Raw genomic sequence first — 21270 nt, 5'->3', positions numbered from 1 at the left:
TCGAGTTCGGCTCCAAAACTAAACGTGTGGGAGGTTAGCTTTTGGTCTGAGCGAGGGCAGGCATGGGGAGGGAGGGAGCTGGGGCAGGGAGTGCTGCGGCTGGGCATCTGAGGGAGTCTGCCAGGCCTGTTCCCAGGGCAGGACAGAGCACGGCCGCCTGGTCGCTTGGAACAAGATGGAGCTGTGTTCACATTTCTCAGCACACAGGAAGACAAATTTCAGTCAAATTGAATTTTCATGTGGAAGTCAGTAACTACATAAGTTTGGGGATGTCAGTGGCAGAAATCACAAACAAAAAGGCAGGTAGACACGTTTGCATCCAACCGAAGAACATCTTCAAGTCGAAAAGCACCATGGAGAACTGCTAGCCCCGTAGCCGTGTGTCAACGGCGCAACCTGGAGGCCAGGTGAGCGTCCGGGTCCCGGGCCCATCCGGGCATCGCCGGCGCGCTGTGTTTAGGTGGGTGAGGTGTCGCCATGTGCCAAGGGTGAGACGAACACATAGGCTCAGGACGGCCGGGATGCGGGCGAGTCCCCCCATGGGGCCAACAGCAGGACTGGGGTGCTGCGGAGACCACAGGAATGCGGCGTCCCAGGTTCCAACTTACAAAGATTTGCTAAGATTCACCTATTTTTTTCCAGTTGTTTTTCGGTCTTTATTTTATAGAGGCCCCTGCAGGTACTTGCAGATTCTGATTCCCAGCTCTGTCCGGGGAGCGTCCAGCCAAACGTGGGCCGGCGCGTGCCAATGGACCTCCTGACGTGGGGCCACACCTGCGCGCCGAGCGTTTCTCTCACCTCTTGGAGGTGGCTCTTCATCGGCACACGTGGATCCCAGAGCTTCTGTGTTCCTCAGCAGCAGCGGTGAAGAGCTAATCACTCAAATGTGTGCCACTCCCTCACACACACGGCATTTTTAAGGAAATTGCCAGATGTGGAGTTTGCTGCCAAAACGGCCCCAGGTGTGACATGCAGATTTATTTTCACTGTAACGTCCAGTTCTGGTGATGACGGGGCAGACAGCCCTCTGCGTGGGCGGCAGGCACAGCTGAACTCAGGCCACAGGCCGCAGCCCCAGAGAGAGGATCGCATGTGAACAGGCCGCCCACAGTGCCTGAACGCTGGAAATGCAGCTTAATCTCCGGGACGCAGCGCCTTACACCTCCCGCTCCCGGAATGTAGAAACTGGCTCGTGCCAGGTGTGGCCAGACGTGGGCACAGGGGAGTCCTGGGGTGGCTCATGGAGCAGAAACTGTGCAGCCTTCGGCCTGGCCCTAAGAGGTGGGATGCCAGGCCCAGCAAGTCCTATCTGGGCTCCAGCCCCCAAGGACCCCTCCCACAGCCACACAGGGCACACACCAGGAAGTGCCCACGGCTCGTGTCCATCACCTGGGGAGGGTCAGGCAGAGCGAACTGGGTGCTCACCATGGCGCCCACAGCAGTTAAACCACCCCACAGCAAGGGCGTTCTTGGAGACACCACGTGGGAATGGGACACAACGCTGGCACACCTACTAGGGTGTCCATCCTGGTGCCCACAGGAGCTGATCTGCCCCGAAGCAAGGGGGGTCTTTGAGACACCATGTGGAAATGGGACGTAGCGCTAGCACCCCAGTTGGAAGTGAAATCAAAGTCCAAACAAAATGACACACAGTCCTCCAGAACAGCAGGGAAGAGACCAGGCCAGCAGGGACAGCTGCTCATGGTGGGGGAGCAGAGCGGAAGCTGGAGCTGGGAATGAGGATTCAAGGGACCGAGAAGAGGAATGACAAAGGTGAGGGGCCTTGTGGTGACAGTGGTGGCCAAGTGCCAACAAGGAGGACGAACCCAACGCCGGGCTGAGGCCAAACAGAGAAACAAGGAAAGCAGCACACGGGCTTGGTGCTGAGGGACGCCCGTGCCACCGAGAATCGGCGCTGTCCTGTGAGCTGACCTCTCTGATAAAGAGGCACCGTGGCAGCCACGCCGCCGTGGTGCTCTCATGGCTGGCGGAGGGGATGCTCACGGCGTGGCTCAGCCTCGGCTGCCGTTCTTACCACTGCTGTGGTCCTTCCCTGCCCTTCGAAACGTAGCTGCTTCTCAGCCACCCGTGGTGCAAGGGAAAAACGGAAGGAGCAAGAATAAACCACTGAGCCTAATCCACTTCCCCGCCGTGTGGACCGAAGTATTTTCTGCTGGCGTGCACTTGGAGAGAGCAAATGTCACCGAGTCTTGGTGAGAACACAAGAGAAACAAGAGGTCTGAACAACACACATCTCGGGGCGAATGCCTTCAGACAACTGTGACCAAAGTAAAACAGGAATCAGTAATGGCCGTGAAAGGCGCGCCAAAAACACTTGCCAAAGTATGAAACGAATCTCTGGGTATTCTGCGGTCACAGCTTGCCATGCCGCTTGCTTATCATCCGTCAGTTTCTGTCGAGTTAGAACAGTGTTGTGTTTGTCCTTCTTTTGAACCAGGATTACACATGGCAGGTCCGGAGCCTGGAGCACCCCCCAGCGTTCCCATGTTGGCCTAGTGGGTTCCAGCTACACGTGCTGGACCCTGCATGAGAAGTGAGGGTGAGGCCAGACATGATGGTTCAGACCTTTCATCCCAGCACATTGGGAGGCCGAGGCAGGCGGATCACCTGAGGCCCAGAGTTCGAGACCAGCCTGGTCAACACAGTGAAACCCCTTCTCTACTAAAAATACAAAAGTTAGCCAGTCGTGGTGGTGTGTACCTGTAGTCCCCGCTATTTGGGGGGCTGAGACAGGAGAATCACTTGAACCCAGGAGGCAGAGGTTGCAGTGAGCTAAGATCATGCCACTGTACTCTAGATGTAGTCTCCAGAGTGAGACTACATCTCAAAAAAAAAAAAAAAAAAAAAAAAGGAAAAAGAAGTGAGGGTGGGAAACTTTACAGCAAAGGGTAAGACTCCCAGAAATGCACACTGACTCCACAGGCTTTCCTCTTAATTTTAAGACCGTTGTCAGTCAGAGAGCTCAGGCCTGAACCAAAAGCAATTTTTGTGGAAAATGATACACACACACACTCACCACACGTGCACATCACACTGACACGGTACCACACATGCTCACCACACGTGTACATCACACTGAAATGGTACCACACACGCTCACCACACGTGCACATCACACTGACACGGTACCACACACACTCACCACACGTGTACATCACACTGAAATGGTACCACACACGCTCACCACACGTGCACATCACACTGAAATGGTACCACACACGGTCACCACACGTGCACATCACACTGAAATGGTACCACACACGCTCACCACACGTGTACATCACACTGACATGGTACCACACACACTCACCACACGTGCACATCACACTGACACGGTACCACACACACTCACCACACGTGTACATCACACTGAAATGGTACCACACACGCTCACCACACGTGCACATCACACTGAAATGGTACCACACACGCTCACCACACGTGCACATCACACTGAAATGGTACCACACACGCTCACCACACGTGTACATCACACTGAAATGGTACCACACACGCTCACCACATGTGTACATCACACTGAAATGGTACCACACACACCACACGTGCACATCACACTGACACGGTACCACACACGCTCACCACACGTGCACATCACACTGACACGGTACCACACACGCTCACCACACGTGTACATCACAATGACATGGTACCACACATGCTCACCACACGTGTACATCACAATGACACGGTACCACACATGCTCACCACACGTGTACATCACAATGACACGGTACCACACACGCTCACCACACGTGTACATCACAATGACATGGTACCACACACACTCACCACACGTGCACATCACACTGACACGGTACCACACACACTCACCACACGTGTACATCACACTGAAATGGTACCACACACGCTCACCACACGTGTACATCACACTGAAATGGTACCACACACACTCACCACACGTGTATATCACACTGAAATGGTACCACACACACTCACCACACGTGTACATCACACTGACACAGTACCACACACATTTGCCACACGTGCATTGGAAGTGACTGCTTAATGTTTGCAACGGTCTCTGGGAAGTTTTTCAGAAGTCTGGTTCTGAAAACACGCACTGCGGCACGCGTGGAGCAGCGGAACCTAGACCCACTCTCCCCCGTGAAACAGCTAAAAATACGCAAATATGTGAAACAAAAGGTTTCAGCCCCTGGCCTTTGGCGGTGTGGTGCGGTGCTCCCTGAGTACGCGAAGCACACAGGTTGGGACCTAGAGCTGCCAGAGCTCATGACTGGGAGAGAGTTTCCAGGACGCAGCATGGGGAAGTAATCCAGGCAGAACCCCAGTTTCCTGCAGCTGAGGAAACAAAGCTGGGAGCCTGTGAGGCAAGGATGGCCAGAAATCACGGGACACAGTCCAGAGAGAAAGGAGCTGTACTTACAGATTCCAAAAGTCCGCGAAGGTCCTGCTCCGGGATCTGGGTGTGTATGGATCGGCACAGGTGTGACAGGCAAACGCTCAAGGCCAGGGAAAGACCGTCAGGAAAGAGAAGAAGGCCTGACCTCTGGGGCTCCTGCAAAGCCAGGAATGCTGGCCGCTCCCGCCAGTCGCAGCGAAGATCTCATGTTCCCCGCGACGAGGAGCGGAGCACTTGGCAGACTTTGCCTCAGTAGGGATACGGACTCCTGCTGGGCTGAAAACTGTTCTGACCTCGCTGGAGAGTTCAGAGGGAGCCCTGGGAGGAACCAAGTGTTTCCATGTAACTTGACTGCATTCCAGAACAAGCTCAGGAATATTTGTAGGAAGACAGAAATGTCAATTATTTGACAAAGTCGACCCGTAGTGTCTGGCATCCAATCAGAAATTAGTGGGCATGCATTAAAAAAAAATGTAACCCAAAATGAGGATATAAATTAATCCATAGAAACAGATCTAGAAATGGCACAGAAGGTAGATTTAGTAGAAAAGGACATTAAAACAATTATTACAACTATATTTTTATGTTCAACATGGTAAAGAAAAGAGTGGCTAATGGGAGGGGGCACACTGAACATTCAAAAAGAACCCAAATTAAACTCTAGAGACGAAAATGAGTGTCTGAGGTGAAGAGTGCACCGGACGGGACACCTGCAGGTTAGAACTGAAGAAAAAAGACGAGGGAACTTGAGGCACAGCAATGGCCACAGAGACTGCGCAGAATAAAACACACAGAAAATGAACAGAGTATCAGTCAGCTACGGGAAGCCCTAGAGTGCCCTCATATGTCTGTAATTAAGGTCCTCAAAGTTGAAGGGATCTTAACTACACACACATTAGAGCACTTTAAGTTGTAAAACAAGGATTTGAACAAGGTAAACCCACAAATCCGAAAATCTCAATAAACCCCAAGCACAAGAAATAATAAGAAAACAACACCAAGTCACATTATAATCAAACTGCCCAAAACTTGTGTTAAAGAGACATTTCTAAAAAGCAGCCAGAGGGATGGGGAACTTCACACACACAGGAACGACGAGGAAGGACGAGGGTGGGTTTCTGGCTGGAAACGATGTCAGTAGGAGACTGTGCCCCCACCTCTTTAAAGTAGCAAGAGGTTTTTAAAAAGTGTTAGGATTCTAACCCTGAGAGAAGCAGCTTTTAAAAATGCGGGTGAAATAGACTTTTTTAGACATCCGAAGACTGAAAGACATCATCCACAGTGGACAAATGTCGTATGAAATGTTAAAGGCAGTCCTCAGACAGAAGGAGAATCTGAAGATGCACAAAGGAATAAGGAAAATATATGGATACATAATTAAAACTTACCTTTAAAATCTCTTTAAAAGATAACCAGTTGCTTAAAACAAAAAGAAAAAATGTAATGATGTACTGTGAGGTCTAAAAATGTGTGAGGTTGGCCAGGTACCGTGGCTCACGCTTGTAATCCCAGGACTTTGGGAGGCTGAGGAGGGCAGGCTTGAGCTCAGGAGTTCAAGACAAGCCTGATCAATATAGTGAAGCCCCATTTCTACAAAAAATACCAAAAATTAGCTGGGCATGGTGGCATGTGCCACAGTTTCAGCTACTTGGGAGGTTGAGGCGGGAGAATCTCTCATACCAGGAGGTCAGTGTGGCAGTGAGCCATGATTGTGCCATTGCACCACACACTCCAGCCTGGATGACGGAGTAACAAAGACCTTGTCTCAAAAATAAATAAAAAGTGTGAGAGGTTAAAAAATGTTTGACAACAGCAAAAAAGCTGTGAGGGGGAGTGGAAATACACTATTGTAATATAACATGACTGTGTTCATTAAAGAAGTATACTCTTTATATTACCACTGCAAATAAAAGAAAAAACAAGAATTATAGCTAATAAGCCAACAAAGAATATTAGCAGAACTAAAAACACAATGCAAAAGAAGGCAGAAAAAGGAAAAAATAACAGATGGAACAAATACAAGATGAATAGTAAGATGTAGATTGAAACTCAATCATATTAATAATCATAATTATGTTCTAATGGCCCAAACATTTCAACTGGGGCAGAAATTATATGATTAGATAAGAAAGCCAGACTCAAACTTATGTTACTTACAGGGAAAAACATTTTAAGTATAAATATACAAATTGGTTTAAAATAAAAAGATGGAAAAATGAATACCATCACACTATTCAAAAGACAGCCAGAGTGGCTATGAAAATACTAAAGTAGATATCAGATAAGAACATTGTAAGAAATAAAGAGGATTATTTTATAATAATAAAAGGATCAATTCATCAAGAGAACTTAACCCTAACCATGTACACACCTAACAGTAAAACTTCAAAATACAAGAAGCAAAAGCAGCTAGAAAGTAAGGAGAAGTGGACAAATCAACCATTACAGTCATCGATTTCAACAACCTATTTCAATAATTGATAGAACAAACTGACAGACACCCTCGTAAAGGCAGGCAACACTTGAACGATACTATCAGCCAAACTGATATTTATCGATCACGTCACCCAACAACAGGAGAATACACATTATTTTCATCTGCAGACAAACAATTTACCAAAATAGGCTGTATTCTGGGTCATAAAACAATTCCCAATAACTGAAGGATTCATTGCATCAGGGTATATTCTCTGGAACATTGGAAATATATCAGCTACTAATAACACAAAGATTTCTGAATAATCTCCAAATATTTAGACTGAAAACAGATATCTAAATAACCCAACAGTCAAAGAAATGATGAACAGGGAAATCAGAAAGTATTTTAAACTGATTGAAGATAAAAGCAAAATTTGAGATTCTTTTTCTGCCTTCTCTGGTTTTAACTGAGCATCTTAAATGATTCTATATATATTCCATCTTATATGTTTCTTCTCTTTACATATCAATTTTTCTTTAAAAAAAATTTAAGTTATGGCTGGGCACAGTGGTTCACACCTGTAATCCTAGCACTTAGCGAGGCCAAGGTGGGTGGGTTGCCTGATCTCAGGAGTTTGAGACCAGCCTAGGCTACACGGTGAAACCCTGTCTCTACTAAACCACAAAAAATTAGCTGGGCATAGCAGTGTGTGCCTGCAATCCCAGCTATGAGGCAGGAGAATTGCAAGAACTTGGGAAGCTGAGAAGCAGTGAGGCGAGGTGGTGCCACTGCACTCCAGCCTGGGCAACAGAGCAAGGCTCCGTCTCAGAAAAAAAAAGGTAAGTTGTTTTCCTACAGTTTGCAATATACACGTACAACTAACCTAAGTCCACTTCCGCATCGCACTGTTGCTACACACGCACTACAGGCGCCTTCAGCAGGGTGCCCCTGAGCTCTCCTTCCCCTACCACATTGCTGCCATCTGTTTTCTTACCTATACATTATACTCGCCCAATATTGTTACAATTATTATTTTCAATAAATAGCTGTATTTTAGATCAACTGAGAATAAGGGGGAAAGGATTTTATATTTATTCATTCTCAAACACTTAGTTTCTTTATGTAGATTCAAGTTTCTGGCCTATATAATTTCCCTCTTCCTAAAGAACTTCTTTTAACGTTTCTTGTGCAGCATGTCTGCTGGTGATTAATTCTCTCCATGTTTATTTGTCTGAGAAAGTTTTTATTTTTCCCTCACATTGAAGAATAATTTTACTGGATACAGAACTCTAAGTTGGTGGGGGTTTTTTTCTTTCAACGCTTTAAATATTTCACCCTGCTCTGTCCTTGGTTGAATGTAGATGCAAAAATTCTCAACTAAAATATTAGCAAATTATGCCCAACAACATATAGAAAAGAAACTACATAGTGACCTATTGGTGTTTATGCCAAGAATGTGAGGTTGGTTTAACGGTGGAGAATCAATCAATGGAATCCACCACAATAGACATAAAAGAAAACCATGTGGTCAATAGATACAGAAACACCTTCCTGTTAAATCTTAAAGGCACAAGGCTCAGTGAGAGAAGTCAGGCTGAAAACACCTCATGCTGTACAGCCCCAGCGATGTGACTTTCTGGAGAAGCAAGACCATTACGCTGATGAAAGGATCAGTGCTTGTCAAGAATTTGGGGCACTGAATAGGAAAGCACAGGAGATGATTTAGGGCAGTTAAAGTATTCTGTATGATAGTGTACTGGTGGATATGTGAACTTATAAATATCAAAAAGCTGTGAAACCTTACAGTACAAAGGGTACACCTCATTGTATGCAAATTTAAAAATCATTTAGGAAGTTCAGGGACATCAGGATAGAATTCAGAATGTGAAAAAACCATCTAACTGCATTACAAACACATGAAACATTCTCACTGAGGGAGTGGGGGAAAAGGCCCTGACCTCATTCAGAATGAGTGGGGTCTGCAAGAGTAAAGGCGAGGGAGCAGTGCCTCAGCACTGGACTCTAGCTGATAAAGCTGCCTGCTGGTGAGGTGTGAGTTAACAGTTCTAACACTACCATAACGTTGCCTTCGTCTGTTCTCTGTTGCTGTAGCCGAATGCCTAAGACCAGGTACTTCATAAAGAAATCCATTTCTCAGCATTCTGGAAGCTGGGAGGTCTGAGTTCAGGGGGCTGCATCTGGTGAGGGCCTTTTTGCTACTGGGGACTCTCTGGAGAGTTCCAAGTGGCACAGGCTATCAGATGGTGAGGAGGCTTACAAGAGTTGCCAAACTCACTTTTACAGCAGACCCATTCTTGTGAGAACGAACCCACTCCCTGCACCACCCATTAGTCCGTGAATCGATTAATCCAATCACCTCCCAAAGTTCCTACCTCTCAACACTGCTTCACTTGGGGCCAAGTTTCAACACATGAACTTTTGGGGAACACATTCAAACCATAGCACGTATATACTGAAATTGAGCAATCAAATACAAGGATAGCAGATGGCAGGGGACAGGTTTCTCACTATTAGGAGGTTACAGACACAAGAAGAGGCAGCTGGGATGACCACACGGAGCCAGGTTTGAGTGGGAGACCTTGGTATGAACTGATGTTTAGCCTATTACGGATTTCGATGGTCACCTAGGGAAGTATTTTAGATGTACATGGGTTCAAGCCTGAGTCCGTTTTTTTTTTTGAGACTGAGTCTCACTCTGTCGCCCAGGCTGGAGTGTGATAGTGCGATCTCAGCTCATTGCAAACTCCACCTTGGGGGTTCAAGTGATTCTTCTGTCTCAGCCTCCCGAGTAGCTGGGATTACAGTCATGTACCACCATACCTGGGTAATTTTTGCATTTTTAGTAGAGACAGGGTTCCACCATGTTGGCTAGGCTGGTCTCGAACTCCTGACCTCAGGTGATTCATCTGCCTTGGCCTCCCAAAGTGCTGGGATGACAGGCGTAAGCCACCGTGCCCGGTCTCCTGAGTCCATTTCTACACAACTCTAGAAGGTGGGGATCCATCCACAGCTCTGGAAACAGACCGACAGTCACCTGGGGACAGGGGAGCAGAGTAAGAGAAGCTGAGGCGGAGGGTTTGGGGTGAATATGTTCACGATCTAGATTTTAGTGACACTTTCACAGGTGCCTGCACGCCATATTGTACACTTTAAATGTGTGCAGTTAATTTGTGTTCCCAATAAAGTGAAGCCAGGGCGGGGGAAGCACGTGGGAACCCCAGAGTTGGAAATGCGGCTTTGGAGTAAAATCTGTGATTGTTGGTGTTACACGGAGAGCACAGCACAGCCTTTAGCATTCACCATGGAAGTGTGTGGGTTCTTTCTGGAGCTTAAAATGACAAACTCTCAAGGCTGTAAACACAGACTGTCTACACTGGCACACGGCAACAGAAGCCCCGTCACGGGAGCCGATTTCATTTCACCCAATCTTGTTACACAGCAAACAGCTTGCACTGAATAAGTCATAATTTTTAAGACAAATGTGTTTTCTGAATTCTCTTAGAATGCGTCTCATGTTTAAAAAATAACCCTGCTAATAGCCGACTTTTCCCCAGCAGGCTGAGTGGAAGCGCGCCCCGCTGAGCTTCTTGGCAGGAAGATGGCAGCCTAGCTGCTGTCCTCGTGGGGGCGGCGGGGACAGATTTGGTCTCCAGCACTCAGATGGAAATTTCCAGAGACCTTTTTTCCTTCGTCATGTCTTTAATTTTTCAAATGGGCCTCTTTCTTGCTCCAGTTGCCAGGTTAACAAAGCTGCCAAGTCCAAGCAGAAGCTGGCAAGCGTCCCCAGAGAGGCATCTTAGTCCTCAACATAAACCAGACCTGATTCCGCCTGCTCTGCTGTCTCCAGCCACCTCCGTCCGTCCGGGGCAGCCGGCACGGGCGCCCGGAGGCCTAATCGGATCGCGGCTCCCGGAGGGTCACTAATCAGATTGTTTTGCCTGCCTTGTTCCTGTCAAAACGAATGTGCAGCGTTCCCAGACAGACGCCCTCTTCAAAAGCACACACTTCCCTTCTCATTCCAATTAGAGAAAAGCAGCGTGTGCAGGTGCACTGTGATTCATGAAACCGCCGAAATCGCTCTTTCCTCCAAGGTCTGTCAATGGAATTTGTGTTGGGTGAGATCTGGTTCTATGAACTGCTGCCTGTGACCTTGAGAACATGGTTTACTCTCTCTGGGCCCAACCTCCTGCTCCCCGAGGTTAAAGCGTCCCCTTCCCGTCTACCACCCTGGGGCTACTGCTCCCCGTGGTCAAAGCGTCCCCTTCCCGTCTACCACCCTGGGGCTCTTTGGACCCTGATTCGGTGTTTCTACAAAGTACATGAAAGAGTTCATTTCCTATCGTGTGAAAGAAGGAAGCAACAGCAGAGGACAGCAGCAAGGGTGCAAGTCTTGCATGGGTCCCTGCGGCTTTCCTTCCAGGGAGAACAGGTAAAAGTTTCCCTAGCATGAACCGTACAGCTGTGCCAGAAGTCAAAGGCCAGCTCTTCGGTACACACAGACAGAGCAGCCTCAGCGGCTGCCGTCACAGTCAGGAGGAGATGTGGTCTCTGGGGTGAAGGATGAGTTGGAGGATGCTTGCCACCCCGGAAAGCACAGAGGCTGGTGTAGGGTGCTGGAGGAGGCAAGGCCCTGGCCAGCCTGAAGTCACTGCGGCTTGTGACCAGCTGCACGCCTGGTTCTTTCTGGGGGAGGGGCTGCATGGAGCCTGGGTCTACAGGCCAACTACCTACCCTCAGGGTTCAGCGACTTCCCCGGTAGTGCTGGGCCTGCACCTGCCGGAGGGGCGCCCTGATACTCTGAGCACAGCCTCCGCGGTGATCTTAGCTTCCCGGGGAGTGGTGCTTTAACCATCAGGGCAGTTTCCTGGTCTTCATTCGGAAGTCTAGGGTGGAAGCTCGTGCTGTCCCACTGCAGCTATTTTTTTTTTCTTTTGTTGAGACAGAGTCTCACTCTGTCCCCCATGCCGGAGTGTAGTGGCACAATCTTGGCTCACTGTAACCTCCACCTCCCAGGTTCAAGCGATTCTCCTGTCTCAGCCTCCTGAGTAGCTGAGATTACAGGTGCACGCTACCACATCAGGCTAAGGTTTGTATTTTTAGTAGAGCCAGGTTGTACCATGTTGGCCAGGCTGGTCTCGAACTCCTGACCTCAAGTGATCCACCTGCCTCAGCCTCCCGAAGTGCTGGGATTACAGGCATGAGCCACTGCGCCCGGCTACTACAGCTACTTTGATAGCAAGAGGGAAGAATAAGACAGAGTGGTGGAGTATGGCATAGCAGAAATTTGTCGAGAAATGTTACTGGAACCCTGATCACATTGTACCTGAAGCCTGATTTCCTCCGGATTTTCTAGTTGTGAGTCAATATTAATCAACAAATTAATGTTTAAGTTGATTTGAGTTGGGCATTCTTGAAATATAAAGGGCCCCATCTGATGCCAGCACTGGATGGAACGTTCTTAGTACTGGAGAGGGCATCAAGCTCTTGGGTTGCTAAAGTCATCTTTCTGTGGGCTCATGCCAATGATAACAACATATTAATACAGTGCCTGACCCCACCTGGGGCAGTGCCAGGGTCTCCACAGGCTCTTCCACCAGCATTATGGGTGGGAGCTGGAACTAGCTCCATCTTGCAAAGGAGGAAACAGGCTTACAGAGGGGAGGCTTCACTCACATACCCGGGGGCCCCTTTTCTTTCTCCCTGCACAGAGACACCCTGGGGCGGGGCAGGGGTGGGGAACTGAGGACCAGCCAGCTTTGGTCTCTGTTGGTAAACTCTTTTTCCGTGTGTGTGTGTGTGTGTGTGTGTGTGTGTGTGTGTGTATTAGACACACGTGGGATGTTTCCAAAATTCGCGTGATTCAAATGCATTCCCAGCCCGTGCCTGTTTCTTTGCTTGGTCTCCTTAGAGCAGCACAGCACGAGTTCCCGTCTGCGTCAACAGATCCTCTGAGGCCGGAAGAAAACATCTCCATTTATGTCTTCAGTTCTTTTTTTTCCATTCAAATGTTTTCGTTTATTCCTCAAGAATGTCTAGACCCCTACTTGCGTGGGCTCTGCCTCCCGCAGGCCGTTCCCCGCTCTCACACTCCCTTGGAGGGGGTGAGTCTCTGCGTTGGCCTCCAGGCCCTGGGTCTGCTCTGTAGCTGCATCTGGTCTGTGACCAGCTCCCAGGAAGCGCCTCCTGGCCTCTGACCTGCGTGTCTCTGGAACTCAGCGGTATCCCTTGCTTTTTATCTCAACGCTCCTCATTTTCCTGGCTTTTTGCTTCATTTTAGTGGCTGGCAAGGCTTTCAGCCCTTGCGCATTCTGTCTGTCACAGCCCAGAGGTTGCAGGCGGGACCACTTTCCAAGTGCTGGGCCGGGGCCTTCGAACAGCGACGCTTCTCCATCTTGCTTGTTCCCACAAACGCAAAGGCCAGCAGCGGCTGCACAGCTGCGTTTCCGTCTCTCCAGCTCTGCTGGGTCTCCTCGCTGGCCAGATCTCCCCCTGCAGAGCCACCGGTGCTAAAATACCGGACTGACAGCGGCAGCTCCCACGGCGAAGCGGAAGAGAGGCGGTGGGCGTTCTGGCCACCCTCCTCCCCCTCCTATTTCGTGCCCAGCTGCCGTCTTCCTGCTGGTCCACCCGGAGCACCTGCCTGGACAGTGGGCCGGGCCCTGATGCCCGCAGGATGAGGAGTCGGCCAGGCTCCTGCCTCTGGTGACGGCATTTCTGGTTGTTGTTGGTTCAGGTTTTGCTGTTTTAGCTCCTACCTCATATAAGAATAATTTAAACCCCCTCTGAGTTTGATTAGGTTGGTAGACTCTGCAGAAAAGGCGTGCTAAACCATAAGCATGTCTGCGCCACGTGCAGTGCGCACCAATGCGCCCCTCCTGTCTCTCAGGGAACAAAGAACCCCAGCATTCTCAAGTGGGCCCCAAAGCGTGGCCTGCTCCGGAAAGCAGAATCCCTGCCACGGCTGGTAGAGTTCCTGCGCCATGTGTCCCAGCTGGCCCCTGCAGACGTGCACCGTAACAGCTGGCACAGCCTTTGCTGGACGGGTACGTCCCATGTCCACTTCCCTGGGCCCAGGAGCTCACCTGTGCCCTCCGGTGGGGAGCAGTGTGCAAGCAGGGCCCGGGGGCCAAGGCGGAGTGGGGGACCAAAGGGTACAGCCTGGGCTAATGGATACAAATCCTGGATTTGCCTCCAGAGACAACAGGGTGGAAGTTTGGTTCTGAGAATTTTATGTACATGTGCACAGCTGAGGTTAATTAGCTTCTACTAAAATGCACGAACTAGGTATCTACTTCTGGGTTCTGGTAACTTCATGCACACAGGCACCCACCACCCAGGGCAGGCTGGGCTGTTTCCCCATTGAAGCCCCTTTCCCACCAGCGCCCCACCTGCTGCTGGGGCGTCCTGGGAGGATTCTTGGCTTCCCTCCCTGCAGGTGGGTTTCTGTTCCCGACTTGGGGATAGCAATCTTCTCACTGCTGAGAAGGCTTCGAATGCACTGCAGCTGGATGTGCCAGCTTTGGGCAGACATCAGTGAAACTGCCGCCAACAGCCTCGGAGCATCCACCCTGAGGAGGACCTCACAGACTCCGCTCCGGCCCCGGGCCTTCTCCCAGTGCCTCCTGGAGGCCCCCGCCCGGTGTCCCCACCCATCCTGCCCTTGTCTACGGCTGCCTGAGCTGCAGATGCGGGAGGACCCCGGGAAGAAGCTCCCTACCCTGCCCTTGCCCCCGGTCCCCAAATGTGGCCCCAGCCCGCTGGTCCCCCCCACCCCCACCCTGCCCCGCCTGCAGGGCGGGCACTGTGAGCCGCTCTGGGGTCATGGCTAGCTTTTTCCGGGGCAGACTGGTGCCTTCGCTGCTGATTTACATTTCAAACACGGCAGCCGCTGACCCCCGGCCCCTCACACGCAGCTGGCGGCCCAGCCTGTATCCATTAGCTGATTAAGCCTTTTCTCGTCCTTCAACTGTTGGAATAGAAGTTGGCTGGATAGCCCAGGCGGCACCAACTGCATCTCTTTGTCTCTTTTTTTTTTCCTCTCATTGACCACGAAAGTCTTCTCTCCTTCATCAGAGACCCTGGCCCTCCTTCCGCCCCATCTAGCCCCGGCACCCACCTGGGAGGACCTAGAGCAGCTGTGCCAGCCCTCCGGGCATGGCAGAGCCTGTGGGCTGGGTCAGCTGCCAGCTCAGCTCAGCTGGAACCTCCAAAATGAGGCCGAAGCTGCCTGGCGTGGGCTCCTGGTTTCTGCGGGACTTCCGGGTCATCCACCTACGGGTTGATTTTGGGGGTTCCTTGAGTCCCCCTGGGGCAGGGCCTGGAAGAAGAGGTGGTGTCTGGGGAGCTGCCCCTGGCAGGAGAGCTGCAGAGAGAGGCTGAGGGTCGGTTCCCACCTCTCCCAGACAGCCTCGGGCTTACAGGAAAGCGTGTCAGGCACCAAGAACGCCTGACGCTGATTCCCGCCTCTGAACACACCATGCGACTGGTCCTCGCTTCCTACCCGAGGAGGACCTGTCAGAGCGACCCTGGGCACATGTGCCATCCACCCCCCACGCGGGCCCTGTGCCTTCCTGCTGGTGGCTGTGGAGGCGAGCATGCGGCCCTCACCCTGCAGGAAGTAGTGCCTGCCTGCCTCCTATGGCTCTGGCCCCCCCGGGCTAAATCTCTCTGGACCATGTGGCACTGCCTGGGCACTCCTTGGAGGGGCAGCAACTGTGCAGACGCCCCTGCTGAGGATCCCCTCCAGACCCCCTGCTGAGGACCCCCTCCAGACCCCCAGGCACTCCCAGGTTGAGGGGCTCTGCTTGTGGCTCCGGGCCACAAGCCACGCAGCTGGCTCTGCCGCACCAGGGAGTGACCAGCCTTTTCGGCAGGAAGAGGACAGCAGCTGTGCCGGGACAGCAAGCTGTCACGGAATCAGAAAATCCTTCCTGAACTCCGTCCAAGAATCCAGACGCTCAACTGGACCCAGGAGGTTTCTGCTCTTGCCAAGGCCGTGAACCTCAGGAGTTAGGGGGTGAGGGTCCTGCCCAGCTGGGAAGCCATGTGGCCCAGCAGCCGGGAGGCGAGATGGCGGGGCAGGCTCTCTGCCTCCACCAGCCTACCCTCCACAAAATGTCAAAAATCCTGTTTTACGTGAGTGTTGATAAGAAGCCCAAAGGTTCTAATATTTTATGTGAAAACACTTTATTTAACCTAAAATTTCTCTTTTCTTCTCTTATGACTTTAAAGTAATTACAACAGTATTGTGGGCGCTGAGCTAGCCTGGGGGACGGCTGGCGGTGACCAAGGAGCAGTGACGGGGGGGCCCCGGAGGACCTGGAGGAGGATGGCGACTCCGGTGCTGAGAACCAGGGCAGGAGGACCACCCGGCGACGGGCGGGAGGGGCAGGATGATCCCACCTGCTCAGGGGGCCCAGGCGGGCTGTGTGCAGTGCGTCTGGGCTCAGGAAAGGGCCTCGAGGGCTGGCCAGTGCACAGCCCCATGGCAGGTGGCGGGGGGGTTGCGGATCTGATCCTCAGATCCTGCCCGCTCGACCCTGGATGCCTGGAGCTAGGGCATAGCCCGGCCCCCTACACTTGGGGCTGAAGGCAGCTTTGCAAGTGCTTGGACTCCCCAGGGTCAGGTGAGCAGTGACAGTGGCCAAGTCTGCACCTTGGGGTCAGGTGGGCGGTGACCGAGATGTTGGCACCGCCTTTTGGGGAAGGTGCGTGGCCTCTCACCCAAGGTGAAGACGCAGCTTTGGCATGGCCTGCAAGGTTCCTGAGGCTTTGCTGCCCTTTAGGGAGCCTGGGAGGGGCCTGGGGGCTGGGGCTGCGGCTGCTGTGGTCTCCACTCGGGACCTGGATGCACCCCAGCAAGGGCAGCAAGGCCAGCGGGCAGAGGTGGGCAAGTGTCCTCACCGTATGGCTCCAGCCCGTCCTCAGCCATGGGGACCTCCTGTGTGGGCAGCTGTCCCCGGGCCCACTCCTCCTCCTTTCTGAACCCCAGAATCAATTTCCTGGTGGAGGCGTGAGGGCGTGGCACAGCTGTCTCTCTCTCTCAATCTACAGCAGGTTCTGGCCCAAGTGCCTGGATGCCAGGCACCTGCGAGCTGTCAGACCTGCCTGCCTTGGCAGCCTGGGGCTCACCTGCTGTTTGTCCTTTGACTCCAGCTGGCCCTACGATGAGTCTGTCGCTTCGACAGGACTTTCCCCTACTGCGGCTGGACGTCCACGCTCCACCTGGCACCCACATCCCTCCCACTCAGCCTGGAGCTCTGAGCCCAAGTGCTGCATCTTTGGGGTGTCTCTGCCAAACTCCACCGGAATCAGGGCCCACACTGCCACAATGCGCATTCCTGGCTGGCTTCCCTTCCCTCCCTGATACTCCCAGTCCAGACAGGGTTCTCTGCACTCTGGCCGGAAGCTCCTGGAAAGCAGTGCCCCCAGGGGGAGGGCGGGGAGAGGAGGGCTGCCTCTTGTGCACAGCACCCCTAGGATGCCAGCACCCCTGGGATGTGGGTGCCTCTGGTCTGTGGGTCCCCCTGGGATGTGGGAGCCTTTGCCTCTGATGTCCTTCCCAGTGGGCAGCTTCAGCCACTTGGCCTTTGGCCACTCCTGCAAACTCTGGGCACCGCTCCATTTCAATGTGAGCCAAGGAGAGCTTCCTGGGAGTGGGAACTGGGAAGGGAAGGTCCTGCCCAGAGGTGCCAGTACTGAATGGAGAGTCAAGGTGCATGATCAGTGGGTATGACGGCATACACAGCTAGCATACCTGTTCTAGAACTTTCTTCAGGTTCCTGCACAGGCCCAAGACCTCCGGTGCCAGCTGCACCCTCCTTGTTGGGCATCTGGCCATGGGGGGCAGTTGGAAGGTGACACTGGGCTCCAGCTGCAGCAGACACATGCCCGGTGCTGGCTGCCAGTGTCTGCACTTGCTCATTCACTCCACACGCCTTCTCAGAGGCCCTCTGTGCTGCCAGGGCAGGCTGGGTGTGTGAAAAACAGTCCCCAAGGTACAAAATGGCTCAGACATAGCTGAGTGTTCACCACCCCTGTGGTCCCAGCTGGGGTCCCTGGCTAGCTGGTGGCTGAGCCCACCATCTCCTGAGCCTGACAGAGACAGAGCCGCCTCTAAAGGCCTCGGCGGAGTGGCCCATATCTCTCCTGCCTAGTGCTGTTGGTAAGAACCAGTCTCACAGTCACAGGCCCGAGGCTTTCTGGAAGGCAGTCACATCCCTGCCAGACTCCCCACAGGCGCAGGAGACACTGGTCACGGTCTCTGCCACATTCCAGCCACTTTTGCTGCCCCGCAGCTGTGACCGCAGGAGGATAAGGACAGGATGGTGCCCAGGAGCGCACGACCAGATGGTGAGGACAGTGAGGAGGCCCAGAAGTGCTGGGAGGGTGGGGGTGAGTGGGGAGGAGGTGACAGCACAGTCCCAGCGGGAATCGGTCTCTGTCGGGGACAGGTCCATGCCCGTGCCTGACGCCGCCTGCAGGAGTGTGAAGCCAGGTGACGACTACGGCGGGCGTGAGGGACGGCGGTGATGAATTCTCACTTCCCTCAGCAGATGCCTGCTTGGGTTTGAATGTGGGCTCAGAGAAGGCCTTGGGTGAGCAGGGTCACCACGAGGTGGGCGTCGGACCTGCACTGCCCTCTGGCACTGCGAAGCCACCGGACGGGGTCTCTGGGGCGATCACGGGTGGCCTGCGTCCAGATGGATTTCAGAATTGCTGTGGGCCGGTGGTCACTTGCACCCACGCCCCTCTCTGGAGTGGGGAGTGCTGTTTGCAGTTATTCTGTCCCGCTGTAGACTCGGGGGATCCACCCCCATGCAGCCTCAGCCTCACCTGGACCCCATGAGGATGACGAACTCATTAACTGGGAGCGATATTCCAGGCTCGGAACAGGGTGAGAGCACGCTGCTTGCCAGCACGTGAATCACTGTGGCCGGGAGGCAGCGGCAGCCAGTGTGTCCCCAGAGACAGCTGCCACAGCCCTCTTCCCATAACGTGGCCCCAAGCCTGGTGTGCCCCATAGCCGTGCTGACAGGCAGCACCCAGCAGAGCTGCCATCCTGGGGAGCTGGCTTATGGCCCCTGCTTTCTGCTGTCTGGAAGCATCTGCTACACAGGAAGTCCATCTACCCCCCTGCTGGGTGGAGCCCAGGCTCACTGAGAGGCCTAGGGGTGGGCTTCCATGTGGGGAGAGGGAGCCCAGGTTTGGGGGGGACACCAGACAGGCAAGTGAGAAGGAGGCCACCTTGGAGGGGGACGGTCTGCCCAGCCCAGCCTTTTTAACGGAGCAAGTCCCTCCACTCCTTCACGCATCACACGTTATGTGGTCAGGGACAACAGGACCCTGGGAAGGACTCTGACCTTGTACAGATCAAGCTGGAGGGGCCCCAAGGGTCTCCTGGGTGCTCCCCACAGACATGAGGTAAGGGAGGCTTCTGGATCCACACCATCTCCAGTAAACCCCTGGTATTTCTCTGGAGAATACGACAGGCGGGCTCTAGGGAGGAGGTCGTGGCCCTGGGAGAAGGTACCTCGTAACAAGGCAGGCACCCGCTATCTAAAACCCAACCGGTTCGGGGCTCTGTCCCCTGCAGTGGGCAGCTCTGTTTGACTCACTGCAAGCAGGGGTGGTGTCCCATTTACCACCACAGGGTCCAAGGACACCTGGAAAGACACGACCAGGCTGTGAAACTCAGTGGAGATAAGGAGGTTGTTAAATGCGAGTGGTCGAGAATTCACACAAACTCATCCCCCTGTAAGGTCTGTCATATTTTGGTACACATTTCACATTTCAATTTTCTAAATAAATAAACCAACGTTCAAAATAGGCCACAGTGATCATTTCTGTCACCAATCTGACTTGACAATTCATGGGAAACCAGCTGGATGCCTTTTGCAGGGAAAGTTAATCAGATGTTTAAAACTTTTTTCTTTTCCTTCTTTTTTTTAAAAAAGATAAAACTGCCGGGCGCGATGGCTCAAGCCTGTAATCCCAGCACTTTGGGAGGCCGAGGAGGGTGGATCACGAGGTCAAGAGATCGAGACCATCCTGGTCAACATGGTGAAACCCCGTCTCTACTAAAAATACAAAAAAGTAGCTGGGCATGGTGGCACATGCCCGTAATCCGAGCTACTCAGGAGGCTGAGGCAGGAGAATTGCCTGAACCCAGGAGGCGGAGGTTGCGGTGAGCCGAGATCGCGCCATTGCACTCCAGCCTGGGTAACAAGAGCGAAACTCCGTCTCAAAAAAAAAAAAAAAAAAAAAGAAAGATAGAATTAATACATGTGCATGATAAAATTTAAATATGATGGCCGGGTCATTTCTCTAATGACCAGTGATGGTAAGCATTTTTTCATGTTTGTTGGCCGCATAAATGTCTTCTTTTGAAAAGTGTCTGTTCATATCCACCCACTTTTTGATGGGGTTGTTTGTTTTGTCTTGCAAATTTGTTTTAGTTCTCTGTAGATTCTGGAAATTAGCCCTTTGTCAGATGAGTAGTTTGTAAAAATTTTTTCCCATTCTGTTGGTTGCTGGTTCACTCTGATGATTGTTCTTTTGCTGTGCAGAAGCTCTTAAGTTTAATTAGATCTCATTTGTGTATTTTGGCTTCTGTTGCCATTGCTTTTGGTGTTTTAGTCACGAAGTCCTTCCCTGTGACTATGTCCTGAATGGTATTGCTTAGGTTTTCTTCTAGGGTTTTTATTGTGTTAGGTCATCTGTTTAAATCTTTAATCCATCTGGAGTTAATTTTTATATAAGGTGTAAGAAAGGAGTCCAATTTCAGCTTTCTGCACATGGTTAGCCAGTTTTCCCAACACCATCTATTAAACATGGAGTCTTTTCCCCATTACTTGTTTTTGTCAGGTTTGTCAAAGATCAGAGGATTGTAAGTGTGTGGGGTTACTTCCGAGGCCTGTGTTCTGTTCCATTGGTCTATATCTCTGTTTTGGTACCAGTACCATGCTGTTTTGATAACTGTAGCCTTATAGTATAGTTTGAAGTCAGGTAGTGCAATGCCTCCAGCTTTGTTCTTTTTGCTTAGAATTGTCTTGGCTATATGGGCTCTTTTTGGTTATGAAATTTAAGCTGGGTTTTTCCAGTCCTGTGAAGAAGGTCAATGGTAGCTTGATGGGGATAGTATTGAATCTATAAATTACTTTGGGCAGTATGGCCAGTTTCACGATATTGATTCTTCCTAACCATGAGTATGAAATGTTTTCCTATCTGTTTGTGTCCTCTCTTGTTTCCTTGAGCAGTGGTTTGTAGCTCTCCTTGAGGAGGTCCTTCGTGCCCTTTGTTAGTTGTATTCCTGGGTATTTTATCTCTTTGTAGCAGTTGTGAATGGGAGTTTACTCATGATTTGGCTCTCTGTTTGTCTGATTTTGGTGTACAGGAATGCTTGTGA

General features: G+C 51.7%; 1 protein-coding gene across 1 annotated transcript in view; it reads right to left on the bottom strand.

Annotated features, from left to right (window-relative positions):
- SLC19A1 (solute carrier family 19 member 1) overlaps positions 1-4655 on the bottom strand; it is a 47022-nt gene extending 42367 nt beyond the window's left edge. Inside the window, exon 1 of the mRNA XM_074389436.1 lies at positions 4448-4655. The gene's annotated coding sequence lies outside the window, so the exon portion shown is untranslated. The remainder of the gene's footprint in view (positions 1-4447) is intronic.
- Between the last annotated feature and the right edge of the window lie 16615 nt (positions 4656-21270).

The sequence above is a fragment of the Saimiri boliviensis genome, chromosome 18 (assembly GCF_048565385.1).
Source record: "Saimiri boliviensis isolate mSaiBol1 chromosome 18, mSaiBol1.pri, whole genome shotgun sequence".
NCBI lineage: Eukaryota > Metazoa > Chordata > Mammalia > Primates > Cebidae > Saimiri > Saimiri boliviensis.
The sequence above is the reverse complement of the archived record's forward strand: the minus strand, read 5'-3'. Positions and strand labels throughout refer to the sequence as shown.